This window comes from Delphinapterus leucas, chromosome 21 (genome assembly GCF_059928025.1).
Source record: "Delphinapterus leucas isolate spDelLeu-1000000601 "Yukka" chromosome 21, BTC_Dleu_Yukka2, whole genome shotgun sequence".
NCBI lineage: Eukaryota > Metazoa > Chordata > Mammalia > Artiodactyla > Monodontidae > Delphinapterus > Delphinapterus leucas.
In genome coordinates, this window is record NC_143149.1 from 17,023,808 (window position 1) to 17,038,413 (window position 14,606).

General features: G+C 37.1%; 1 protein-coding gene across 1 annotated transcript in view; it reads left to right on the forward strand.

Annotated features, from left to right (window-relative positions):
• The first annotated feature begins 5,875 nt into the window (after positions 1–5,875).
• FGL1 (fibrinogen like 1) overlaps positions 5,876–14,606 on the forward strand; it is a 33,065-nt gene continuing 24,334 nt past the window's right edge. The window contains exon 1 of the mRNA XM_022571070.2: positions 5,876–5,957. The gene's annotated coding sequence lies outside the window, so the exon portion shown is untranslated. The remainder of the gene's footprint in view (positions 5,958–14,606) is intronic.

The following is a 14,606-nucleotide window of genomic DNA, read 5'->3' on the forward strand; positions in this document are numbered from 1 at the left end:
GCCTTTGCACTAGCTAGTCTCTCTGCCTGGACTGCTTCCTTCCTCCCTCTGTCCCCAGATATCCCCATGATTTACTTCCTTATCTCCTTCAAGTCTTTGCTCAAAAGTCGTCTCAATAAAGCCTTCCCTGGCCCAGTCTATCTAAATTTGCCTCTCTTTCCCCCACCCACTCACTAAGCCTCTCCACTGACTTATTTTTCTTCACAGTATATGGCAGACATCACTTTCTAACATCTATTTATTTCATTTAATGTTTACTTCCACCTTTCTGCTAGAATGTAAGCTCTATGAGGGCAGAGACTTTTGTCTGTTTTGTTCATTACAGTTTCCCCAGCATCTAGAACACTGCCTGGCCCCCAGTATTCTGTATTCCCTGGGTTCCATTTTTATTTTTTTCTTCCCTTGTTTTTATCTCTGTTTTTCATATTGGAGACATTCTTCAAATGTCTGGTGACCCTTGGTTATCTCTATGTGAGGCACCGACAAAGCTAACAGAAAGCTAGCTTAATGTTCATGGGTAGAGTTTGCGGACTGGTGAGATTCAATATATGGTTAAGTGGTGAGCTGGCATATCTGTGGAGGTTGCATTATATTTTAGTATCCTTAATTTTTTTTCCTGTGAGGCCATTCCATTTCTCCCGAGAAGAACCCTGTCTCCTGCTAGGAAATACAAACCTGCCTGACAACAATCTTGTTTGAAAGAGGTGCCTGATTGTACTTTTTCTATACATGCTTTATTTTAACTTTTCTGTTTGTGGCTCCTACCTTTCGACACTCCTGCTATCCCCAAATGAAAATAAGGTCCAGATCAAATTCTTTTAGGAATAAAAAATGGGCAAGTGGTAGGTAGTATATGAATAAAGAGGGTAGGAGTTACATGGACTGGGGAGGAGGGTATAGGGTCCAACTACACTTTTTATATTATTTTACCAATCCCCTTATTTTCAGCCTTGACAGTCACTCTTGAATTTTGTGGTTCCTCTAAAATCTCTTCCAATAAGTTGTTGTAATCTCTTATCTCTTCACATATCATTCCTGTTTGCTTTGACATTGTAGGTTTATGCCTTTCTATTTCTTTGCTGTCATCTTAAAGGAATTTGAGGAGGAAGCACATTTTAAAATGTGTGGTCAATCCACCATATTTAACAAGAAGATTTTGGTGACAATTTTTTTGTTTAGCTAGGAGCAGAGCCATTATTTGTCTTTGGAGAAAACTTTTCTTTTTCTTGGTGAGTGATACTTTAATGCACTTTTATTATGCAAAATATAGCACAGATTATATTCTGAAATGGAAACTTTGTGGGAAAAAAAGCAAAATTTTTCTGCATAATCTATAAATTGTGTCTTAATTGTAGGTATAGAATCAGTAGTGGTTAGTACTTTATTGGCTGGGGTTGTAGAAATTTTTTCCCTTCTTATAAAGCAAGAGAGGAATTAAGGGTAGGATATGACCAAGGACATTCTCTACATGGAGGGTTATGTAATTCCTTCAACATGTCAATAGTTTGGGTCCATTGATAAGGGGAGAGATGGCCCATGGGAGACCTCTATGGAGAAGAGAATACTCATAGCTAAAATTCCTGTTTACATTTTCCTTCTCTGCATTGTAATTTCTTTCCATTATCCCCAAAGTTTCAGAAGCTTTGCAAACATCACAGCCTATCAAATGCTTTTGTTGGGGTTTCAGGGAAGGGGCTTGTATCCAAGTCTAGATTAGGTTAGGGAAGGAGAAAGTGGCCTTTTCCTACAACTACCACTTACATTTTGAAATCTGCCTGGTAGTAACAGCAGCATTTCAAGACCACCATGATCCCAGAACTATAGGAGTTGGCCAGGAACAGAGCAAAGCAACTAGATTTTTTAGGTAATAATATAGATTTTTCCAACTGGATAATTACAGCAGCTTTGTGATTATCTGTTTTGAGCCCCAGAGGAACTATGAAAGGGATCCCTAATTCCACAGGACTCTCTACCGAAGTCTCAGTTCCAACCTAGTTTACTTATCCGTTACACATACTCACCAGCGTTGCCTAGTTATCCATGAACTTTCCTAACTTTGATATAAAACTTTAATCCTCTTTCATAATATGTTCTAGGAAGGTTTCTTGTAGATAATAATAAATAATCAAAAAAGAAGAATTTAAAAGTGGGAGTGGATCGTAGGGACCATTAGATCCAATAGCTTTTTTCACAGATGAGAAGACTGAGCTTCAGAGAGGAGCAATGACTTGCTCAGGAGCATATAATGAGCCATGACAGAGCTTGGAAATTAATGCATTTCTCTCAGTCTTCAGTAAAACGCTTTTATTCCCTTGACCATACTATGCATATTGACATGACGTGGAGTAATTAATTCAGGACCCATTTATTGAGCATCTATTAATTTAAACTTTTACTAGTTACATACACAATAGGAAGAGGTAGGGTGACTCACTAGTGAAATTGGTTTAGTCTCACTAATTTTAAAATGCTTTTCCATAGTAATTTCTCAGACTTATGCTACATGAGAATGTTTTATATCCTTTCAGGACTCCATATGAGATGATATCTAAACCAACATTATAGGAAGTTTATATATTTAGGAGTTTCATAACCTCCACCTGAGGAAGCTCTGTTAGTTGCCTGAAATGAAGACTAGTCTTGTTAACCTCTTTCCTTGATATTTAAAATACGTTCCATCCTAAATATTTTGATAAAATTCACATTTTTAAGTTTAAAATGTGATCACAGTATTCAGAGCACGGGATTTTATAAGTCCCATAAAAGGTGTCTCCCCCTTCATTGGGAGTCAAGGTTGGAAAATATAACTGTCAGAAATATTTGCTGGTAGAATACACTAAAGGATATACGATTTGTTGTCTAGTTCATGATGGGGCTGAGAACAGACATGTTCACTGCTGCAGGCAGGAGCGGACTGGAGTTGGGGAGATCTGGAATTCAACCTTCCTCTTGGGACTGGGTCAGGTATCAGGTAAGGGGCAGACACAATATATAGTCCAGAGGGTTTGGATGACAACTGTGTTACAACTGATGTATTAATTGAGAAGCTTCTCTGAATATGGTCTTCCAAAAGGAGAAGGAAAAAATTTGTCGGTGCTCATTCTCGGGTCAGAGAAGAAAAGTTTATCTAATTACTTTACTTTGAAAAAAAAAAAAAAAGCCTCTAAGTCCAATGCTCTTTATTCATGTTCTTTGTTCATCAAAATTCCTTTTGCTTGATTTGCTCTGGGGCAATTTTGTCCACCATGAGGAAGTCCTCTATGCAAATTCCTAAACAGGTTATCTTACCAAGCAATTCTATTTTCCTAAATTAATAAGTTAACTTTTCTGTTTTATATATCCCTTGAGAAACTGTTAAGTATGAGTCCGTTCTCCAGAAAATAATCACTTAGGGTAAATGTGTAAAATCCAACTTCTAGACAAGCTAATTTAAGATGTAAGCCTAATGAGCTCACTGTTCCGCTCAGTGAAGCCCCTTTGAGAAGCTGAGCCCTGTATGCTAAGTGTAATAAATCAGACTGAGAAAGACATATACTGTATGGTATCACTTATACATAGAATCTAAAAAATACAACAAACTAGTGATATAACAAAAAAGAAGCAGACTCACAGATGTAGAGAACAAACTAGTGGTTACCAGTGGGGAGAGGGAAGAGGGTGGGGCAATACTGGGTAGGGGGTTAAGAGGTACAAACTATTAGGTATTAAATAAGCTATAAGGATATACTGTACAACATGGGGACTATGGCACATATTTTATAATTGTAACTGGTGTATAACCTTTAAAAATTGTGAATCACTATATTGTACACCTATAACATATAATATTGTACAGCAACTATACTTCAATTTTTTAAAAAGAAAGAAAGAAAGAAAAAAAAAGCAGCCCTGCCTTACAGTATGCATCCCAACCGTTCTGTTTCTGGTCCATCTCCTCAAACACTGGATCTCACCTGCCCTTCTTGTCTCGTTGTTTTCTCATACTTCTGTCAGCCACTGAGCTGAGGTCTCATTCTCATTTCATAGCTTTGGTACAATTGTGCAAGGTCACAAATCTGACATTTCCTGATGCTCTGACAATGCATCCATGGTCTACAGTACTAACATTCCTCCCAAAAAGTTCAGGTTCTGACACGCCTTCACAGAACATTGACCCTAGATTCTGTCCTTATCGTCTGATTAGCTTTTCCCAGGTTTCTCCTGAGGCCATGGTGCTGCTCGCATCCTTGACAGATAGCATTGATCATCTTTAACGGTAAAGAGCACAGATTCTGAGCCAGTCTGCCTTTGAATCCTAGCTCTACCTCTTGCTCATTGTAACTTGACCTTAGGCAAGTTACTTAAACCTCTGTGCCTTGGTTTCCTCATTTGTGAAATGGGGATAGTAACAGTATCCACTGATGGGGCTGTTGGCGCTGAATGAATTAGTATATTTACCACGTCTGGTACATAAGGGTGCCACGTGTGATAGCTGCTGTTACTGGGACATATAGTTATAGGTCCCTCCTCTGAGGAAGTGAGCTTAGGGTTTACTAAATGCTTGAATGGGAAGGAGGCAAAAAGGATACAAGGAGCAAAAAAATAGGTCTGTATTTCAAAATACTGCATTTTACCAGAGGCAATTATCAAATCAGCCAAATAATCCCATACCTTTTCTTTTGAAGTTTAACAGCAGCAGCTTGAATTCATTATTGTGAATGTGTAATTTCCACTTATCCCATGTGTGTAAACCACTTCAACCTAGTTGACTTTTTCTTTCCAGTAAATCATCAGGATTACCTTTTCCTTAATAAACTTGAAAATTTCTGAGTGAATGATGAGAAAATGCTTAATGGGAAGGCCAAACACCAGCAATACTTTAGTCCAGAAAACAACAAAGAACAGAGAGAAAAACAACTTTTTACTGGAATCTGAGTTAATAAATAGGGATCACAGAACAAACAGCAAACAACAGCGTGAGTTACATCAGAATGGAAAAAGAAATGATGAACCTGGGTTTCCAGTCTGAAACTATTGTGCAATATGATTAATGGCGCTAACATCTTACACATTAGAAAATCCTCTACAGTTTAAAACAAAAGGAACAGCTCGATCAGAGGATAATTGATGCTTACAGATAAATTTCACAATTTTGCACCTCAGGGAATATTTTTGCTTTTCTTAAAGATCAAAGAAATTGACTGTTTCATCTTGACAATTATTAACTTACCACATTTTTAGAACTAAGAAAAATTTGGCTTCTCTCCATATTGTAGTTGAAATGAAATTTTAATCCGTATCTTTTTTTTTTTTTTTGCGGCACGTGGGCCTCTCACTGTTGTGGCCTCTCCCGTTGCGGAGCACGGGCTCCGGATGCGCAGGCTGAGCGGCCATGGCTCACGGGCCCAGCCGCTCCGCGGCATGTGGGATCTTCTCGGACCGGGGCACGAACCCGTGTCCCCTGCATTGGCACGCGGACTCTCAACCACTGCACCACCAGGGAAGCCCTAATCCGTATCTTTATAGGTAAAATTTTATTATCATTAGTACCAGAAAACAAAGCTTCAACCAAACTTTGGTTTTACTTAATCTTCAAGTGAACATTATTGAAGTTAGTCAAAATTCAAAAATTCTGTGGATGAGCACAATAGTAAGTGGTTAAAAAATCAGAGATATGTTTTTATAAAGATATATTATTGGATTTTTAGTAAAAATTCATGCAAATAGGAGAAAAAAAAGAAAAATATCAGAGTACTGGGATTTGTCCTTGAATTCCCTCTTGTAGTTTTCCTTCCAGTTAAACTGATTTCCTCATCTATTTGTTTCTGGACTAAAGCCAGAATCAACACTGTCCCTATTTCTAATCAAATAACAGAGAAGCAATTATAAAGTCTGAATGCAGTTGGAGGAGCCTGGGAAACAGAGTGGCTGGACCTCGCCTAAGCCGTGTCTCTGACTCATTTGTGACTTCAGGCAAGGTATTTAACCTCTCTGCACAATTGACATAATTGTAGTAATGCTAGTTGATTTCCTAGGTATGATATTAAGCATAACTCAAGAAACAACTGTTGGCCCTTGAGAAAGGTCAGGTTGATTAGAGAGACGGCTGCTTCTGCCACTTGGAAAAGAGACGTAGAATTACATCTCCTTTCCATTCCTGGTACATTTTGAATGAATTGGATGAGAATTTGATGTAAATAAAAAGATTTGCAGTTTTAATATACAAAATGGAAAATAAAATGGCTGATGTTATAATTTCCTCTTCAGAAGTAAAAACTTCAGAAATGTTCTTTATTTCTTTCTTTTGGGAATCAAACTTATTTGGCTTTTTAAAGCTTTCATTGAGTATAAATTCTTGAGATAAGTAACAAAGATACTGTTATATTCCAATACCAGAAAAAGGGAAAAAATTAGAAGAAAATAACCCAAAAGGAGTCTCTAAGTCTGTTTATGGGTAATTTTAACTGTCTTCCATTAATATGAGACACATTAATATGTCTTACACATTACCATTTGTGAATGCTAACTTATTAAATATGCTTCCTTCAGTAACTTCTTCTTCTTTTTAATTTCTTTTATCTGTATCCTTTCATAATAGCTCACTTAAAACAACCATTTTTGAATTACCATTACATGCTAGTAATGAACTTGTGTTTGGTAATTGTGTTTTTAAAAGTTAACATGTCAGCTGTAGAACATGTTAGTCCCAAACTTAAAATTTTTGTGTTTAAATTTAATTTACTATAATCAATTAAAACTCAAAGATTTTATTGGGAAAAAAATGGACTTACACTTAGAACAATTTATATCAAATGATACAGTACATCAAAGAATAGCCATTTGAAAACTGTTTTAATTTTATAATAATTAAAATTTTGAGATAGACCAAAGCAAAAACATTGTAAAATAAATACAACTAGTTGTATAGTGAGGAGCGAAGTAATCTGATATAACTTCACCACAATCCAGGTTTGCAGTCTAATGATGGTTTACTGTGATAAATGATGGAGATCAGAATTTCAAAGCAAGTTTCTTATACCTAAACATTTCTTCAATATTATAGAAGATGGCTGGAATTACTAATGGAGGCACTGGGGAATTTTAAAAGACTTAAGATATTCTCAGGAATTATTTTAAAGATGATCGAGTTAATATAATGACTTTTAAATATATATAATAACATTTTGAAATGCCTTATTGTTTAAGGATCTGCCAGACTAGGGGCTGCCTCCTCTCTCTGGGAAAGATCAGATTTGATTATTTTAATGGCAATGAATTGGGAATTCAATGGCAACAGAAACCTGCCAAAGCTTTTTCACTGCCCCTTTATTTTCTTTCTTTTTTTAAAAAATATATTTATTTATTTATTTTTGGCTGCGTTGGATCTTCGTTGCTGCACGCGGGCTTTTCTCTAGTTGTGGTGAATGGGGGCTCTTCTTCGTTGTGGTGTACAGGCTTCTCATTGCGGTGGCTTCTCTCATTGCAGAGCATGGGCTGTAGGCACACGGCCTTCAGTAGTTGTGGCATGCGGGCTCAGTAGTTGTGGCATGCGGGCTTAGTTGCTCCGCGGCATGTGGGATCTTCCAGGACCGGGGCTCGAACCCGTGTCTGCTGCATTGGCAGGCAGATTCTTAACCATTGCACCACCAGGGAAGTTCCTGCCCCTTTATTTTCTACCAAATATAATGCATTACAATCTGTATATAATTTCCCAGCATCTCCCAGAGCACTTTTTTTGTTTTTGTTTTTTTGGCTGCGTTGGGTCTTCATTGCTGCGCGGGCTTTCTCTAGTTGCGGGGAGCAGGGGCTACTCTTCATTGTGGTGCACGGACTTCTCATTGCGGTGGCTTCTCTTGTTGCAGAGCACGGGCTCTAGGCACGCGGGCTTCAGTAGTTGTGGCAGGTGGGCTCAGTAGTTGTGGCTCGCGGTCTCTAGATCACAGGCTCAATAGTTGTGGCACATGGGCTTTGTTGCTCCATGGCATGTGGGATCTTCCCAGACCAGTGCTCGAACCCGTGTCCCCTACATTGGCAGGCAGATTCTTAACCACTGCTCCACCAGGGAAGCCCTCCCAGAGCACTTTTAACACACACTTTCACTTATGCAAGAGCCAGATTCAGATATAGATATAAGAACATAATTTTTTATTGAAGTATAATTTGCAATGTTGTGTTAGTTGCAAGTGTATAGCAAAGTGATTCAGTTATATATATAGATATATATAAAACAAGGACCTACCTATACAGTAGGTCCTTTTTGTTTATCTATTTTATATATAATAGTGTGTATATGTTAATCCCAAGCTCCTAATTTGTCCCCACCCCTCTCCCCTTTGGTAACCATAAGTTTGTTTTCTATGTCTGTGGGTCTGTTTCTGTTTTGTAAATAAGTTCATTTTATCATTTTTCTTAAATTCCACAAATAAGTGTCAGTTGCTTCATTTGTAAATATTTTCTCCCATTCTGAGGGTTGTCTTTTCGTCTTGTTTATGGTTTCCTTTGCTTAAAAGCAAAAGCTTTTATGTTTAATTAGGTCCCATTTGTTTAATTTTGTTTTTATTTTCATTACTCTAGGAGGGTCTATTTTATTTCTTTAGGCAGATGATATGCCCTCTCTGAGCCTTGCTTCCTCAGATGTTGGCAGTGTTCAACTGGATGATCTCACTTCCTTTAATTATATTTTGATTGTGTGTTCTAACCTCATGGGATAATGCTTTCTACTTCAAAAATCTCTTTTATGTGTTTAAAAAAAACAACTATTTTCTGTCTTTATTTTCTTTTGCTTGCTTATAATAAAACAATTATCTTGCTTCTTATTTTCTGTATCATTAAAAAACTTTATATGTTTATGACTGTGTAGTTGATTACATGTTAAGAAACCTCCGTTATGTGGAGAGTTTTTTTGTTTTGTTTTGTTTTACTTTTTGCTACTTGAGCTTCATGGTAAATTTTAAAATTAAATAATAAATGACCTCAAGGATACAAATGAGATTTTCTTTTAAATAGGAGCATACCTGTTGTAATTTTGCTCAAGAAATATATTTATTACCAACTGAAAAATGAGTCAAACTAATAATTTATTATGAGATAGCTATGATAATGGCTTTAGCCCATTAAGAGCCAAATTTTAAATATTTTAGGTATTAAGTTTTCAGTTATTTTTTTTTCCTTTGGGGATTTTATAAATCCAAATATCTCTTTTAAAAGTAATTCTTTTTAAGCTATCACACACTGCAATATCATATTTGCAAATCAATAAAAACCTTATGAAAGGCATAGTTTGTTAAGTGTTTCTAGTTGTTACTGGGAGTGGGGAGATGATGGAGGGAATCTGACAGGGACATCTAATAAATTCAGCAGACCAACTGAATTCGGTCTCTAGTAAACAACTATAAAATTGCAATAACAGATACTGGGAAGTTCTAAAATTGTAACTTAGGTTCACAATTTTTCTTCTCATCCATTCAACAAATATTTTGTTGGGTACCTGTACTGGGTTAAATTGTGTCTTCTAAAGTGATATGTTCAATTCTAAATCCCGTTACTTGTGAGTGTAACCTTATTTGGAAATAGGGTCTTTGGAGATGTAATCAAATTACAATAGGTCATATTGGAACCTTAATCCAATGACTGGGGTCCTTGTATTAAGAGAGAAATTTGGACACAGAGACATACAAAGGGAAGACAGCCATGTGAAGATGGAGGCAGAGAGTAGAGTTATGTTGACACAGGCCAAGGAATGCCAAAGATTGCTGGCAACCACCAGAAGCTAGAAGAGGCAGGGAAGGATTGATTCTTTCTTAGAGCTTCTTGAAGGGTGCATAGGCATGCTGGCTTGACTTCATATTTCTATCCTCCAGAATGTGAGAAAATAAACTTCTGTTATTTTAAGCCACCCAGTATGTGGTAATATGTTGTTATTTTAAAATAATTTTAGATAATGACAGTTAAAAACACTTAAAATCATGTCAGGGAATCACTGTCTGAAAATCCTCTACATATGTAAATTAAATCATGGAGTTTTAAAATTTGATATTTAAAAATGTGCATCAAAGTGTACATAGTTAAAGAAAGTCAAATAATACAGAGAGGCTTATGATGAAAATCAGCTGTCCCTGGGCTCATTCCTTCTACTCCATCCCCCTTCTCTGGAATCTAACACTTTTTTTGTTGTTGGGTTTTTTTTCTGTTTTTCTGAAGTGTAGTTGATTTACAATACTGTGTTAGTTTCAAGTTAATATTTCATTGTGCGTATATATGTCATTCTGTTCATCTAGTCATCTGTCAATACACATTTGGGTTGTTTCTACCTTTTGGCTATTGCGAATAATGCTGCTGTAAACATTGGTGTACAACTGTCTGTTCAAGTCCCTGCTTTCTGTTATATCTGCGTTTTCACAGTATGGAGGTTTGTTCCTTTTTCTTTTTAAAAGTAGCCTTTTTAAATCACAATTTTACATAGTATTGAAAAACATGTTAACTGAGAGAATTAGCGATAGTATTAAAGTCAAAGGGTACTTGCCTTTTCTATTTTGAAAAAGGATAGATAATTCAGAAGCTGGTCAATATAGCAGAAAACATTGAAGATATTTATGATTCAAGTAGAAAAGTACTACATATAATTCATAAACAAGATAAATAGCTTTTTGTTCTTTATGATCTTTAGAGAGCACTAGTTACCATCTCAGCTCTTCTTAGGAACAACATCAGTGATAAGTTTACAGTGAAATACTGCTCAAAATCACTGACACTTAGTACAGACAACAGTAGATACATTGACAACATATACATATTTTTTCCAGTGGGATTTATGGAATACAGACATTGAAACTAATTGGATTCTTTCTTTTTTGTTTTTCCTCATATTTTTTTTCTATCTTTCATTCTGATGGAGGAAAGGAGGCACAGTTTTCAGAGATTTGTTGTATCTTATTAGGCCTTAATTGCATATAATTATGTCTAAATGAACAAGATTATACCACTGGTATAGCTAAATCTAAAGAAAATAAGTCTTACTATAGCAGTGCTTGACTGCTATGCCTAACAGGAAAGGTGGAAATGTCTTCATTCCATATATACCTAAATTGTCATAATTGTAGTGAGAATTTATTCTTCTGCAAGCTCTTTCTTTACACATAGAATCTTGACAGATGGACCAATGATAATGGCAGATCCTTCCAAGAACTCCCAGACAAAAGAAACATGAAGCTACCCCCAGGATCAGGATGAAAATGTATTTGTTTATAACATCAGATGTCTTGGATTAGGGTTTTTATTTCAACCTGAAATTTTGCGAATTTTGTAGGTATGAACTCAACATAAGCAAATGCAAAGTTTAGGGGACTACTGCATTGCAAATGGGCTCTGACTTTATCTTTCATATAAAAAAAAGCTACCTAGATGAGTTTTTAATAGAATTCCAAGATTATTTGATCAGTTAGAAGATACTGATAGCAAGCGTATTCATCTTCCTTCTCAATTTGCTCATACTTCTGTTTGCTTGCATTTTTCTTGTCATGCCACTTCTATCCCCTCTAAAAGCCCACAGAGCAGGGGTGGGGTGTCTGTATTTTACACTGGAAAACATTTTAAATGCCATAATTAACTTAATTTTCTCTACATGTTAATATAAGCTAATACTTTTAATATAATTAAATATATTTAAAATAAGCTATATGTATAGGCATCTAGTATACATAGCACCTGGCATAAAGCAGGTACACAATACATGCTTGAATTTAAAGAAAACTAGCTACTAGGATAACAGAGTAAAATATCCATTTTCCTAAACTGTTGCTACAAACTTTATCATATGCATGTATAAAAGGATGACTTACTGAAAAAAAATGGGTCTATATATGCTTTTTGGAACTTTTCTGTAATGAACAATTGTATGTCTTCTTGTGTTTTATCTAATTTCTTTGTCCATTTAGCTGTGTAATCTACTCAGCACCTCACTTCCTTCTGTGTATTTTGGTTATTTTATTTACAATGTTGGATATTTTTAACTTTTTTTTTATTAGTTATCTATCATATACATATTAGTGTATACATGTCAATCCCAATCTCCCAATTCATCACACCATCACCACCCCCCACCTCCCTGCCCCACTTTCCTGCCCTTGGTGTCCATACGTTTGTTCTCTACATCTGTGTCTTTATTTCGGCCCTACAAACCAGTTCATGTATACCATTTTTCTAGATTCCACGTACATGCGTTAATATATGACATTTGTTTTTCTCTTTCTGACTTACTTCACTCTGTAAGACAGTCTCTAGCTTCATCCACGTCTCTACAAATGACCCAATTTCGTTCACATTTTTATGGCTGAGTAATATTCCATTATATATACATACCACATCTTCTTTATCCGTTCGTCTGTCGATGGGCATTTAGGTTTCTTCCATGACCTGGCTATTGTAAATAGTGCTGCAATGAACATTGGGGCGCATGTGTCTTTTTGAATTATGGTTTTCTCTGGGTATATGCTACAATGTTGGATAAAAGGGTTAAATGATAACAAGTAAATTATATACTTTCATGGTAAATTAATTGCTATCATATGGATTTCTGCCCAGTGTTGTCATATAGAAAGTTTGGTCTTTAAGTGCTTCTCTTTAAACTGTTAAGTAAATCTGGACACAGAATGTAATTTAAAATAAGCCTCCCTTCAGACAGAAAAGAAATAAGCAAAATATTGTGCCTATACCTTTCCTGTGTGCATAAAAGAAGCTTGCCAACTGGTGGGCTTCTTTGGAGAATGATCAGGTAAGAACATAGCTCTTTTGTTGTGGAATCTCCCAATGTCAACTTCTGAAGATCTTTTCTGTGGCACTATTCATTCCTCCAGAGAGGAATCACACAATCTCTGGCCTGGAAAATAATGGGAGGAGTTTAGAGCTGCCTGCGTGTCTATCTAGCTGCCAGGATGGAAGTAACCTGGGGAGGGCTCAAACTTACAGAACAGTGTCTCTCTTTTGACCTCCATTGTGCCTGTGGTCATGCTACCTGGAGTCTCTTTGGTTCGACCTTAATAGAAATAAGCCTTTCAGGGCTTCCCTGGTGGCACAGTGGTTAAGAATCCACCTGCGCTCTAGAGCCCACGAGCCACAACTACTGAGCTCATGCTCCACAACTACTGAAGCCTGCGCGCCTAGAGCCCCTGCTCCGCAACAAGAGAAGCCACTTCAATGAGAAGCCCGCACACCACAACGAAGAGTAGCCCCTGCTCGCTGTAACTAGAGAAAGCCCGCGTGCAGCAATGAAGACCCAATGCAGCCAAAAATAAATTAATTTTTAAAAAATATTTTAAAAAAAAGAAGAAGCCTTTCATTTTTTGATGGGGTGGGAAAAACATTATTCACCTGGCTGTTCACGGTTTAGGTGAGAAGCTGAGTATCAGCCCATCACCTCCACCCTGCCTTCCAAGCTAGTGTTCACCTCGAAGCCAGCACCATCTGGGATACTGCAGTGCAACCTAGCTTGCTTCTTGTGGTAGTCCCTGCTGCTACTGCTTGCTATTCAGTTTTAGCAGCTCTGCCAATTCCCCCATGTGCTTTTTGTCATCTGGTTGACGTTGTATGCCAGGTGTTTTCTCCTCTCCCTTTCTCTTCCACCTTGTCAATCCATGTCTTTTCCATTTTTCTTTACTCCTTTCTAGTGGGGCTTTGTGAGAAAGAAAAAAATGTATGTGTTCAATCCAACCCAAAGTCCCTAACTCCTTTTTTTTTTTTTAATAAGATGTTGGGGGTAGGAGTTTATTAATTAAATAATTAATTTTTGCTGTGTTGGGTCTTTGTTTCTGTGCGAGGGCTTTCTCTAGTTGTGGCAAGCGGGGGCCACTCTTCATCGTGGTGCGCAGGCCTCTCACTATCGTGGCCTCTCTTGTTGCGGAGCACAGACTCCAGACGCGCAGGCTCAGTATTTGTGGCTCACGGGCCTAGTTGCTCTGCGGCATGTGGGATCCTCCCAGACCAGGGCTCGAACCTGTGTCCCCTGCATTAGCAGGCAGATTCTCAACCACTGCACCACCAGGGAAGCCCCCCTAACACCTTCTTAACACTTATTTTCAAAAATATACTTAGCCCATTGTTTTCCCCTTGACAAGGATAAGCATAGGAGGGGAAGTATGTCACTGCAAACAGACTAGCTTTATGGCAAGGAACTCATATTTTTCCCTCTGAGAAAGATTTTCCCTCTTGGGGAAATTCTTCTTCAGAGGCAATAACTAAACTTTTATTAGGGTCGCCATAATAAGTTAGATGCTAGGGATACAACAGTTATAGCAAGGTGTGGCCTTTGCCTTCAAGAATCCTATTCTAAACAAAATAGCATGGACAAAAGGAAGCAGTTGGAGAGAGACATGTAAAAACAAATCAAGTGATAATTCCATCACCTGGCACAGTGCCTGGAGCATAGCAGGCGTGCAAACAGTGTTTACTGAGTGAATGAATGCTATATTGGTTTGTAAACAGAGTATGGGATCACAGTGGAGGAAGTAATTAATTTTGTCTTGAGAGGTCACTTGGAATAATTTATATTTAATTACATATGGTTTAATGTAGATTAAATTGAAATATACATGAAACAATATGTAATTAAATTTATGTTGTCTTTAATTTCCCTT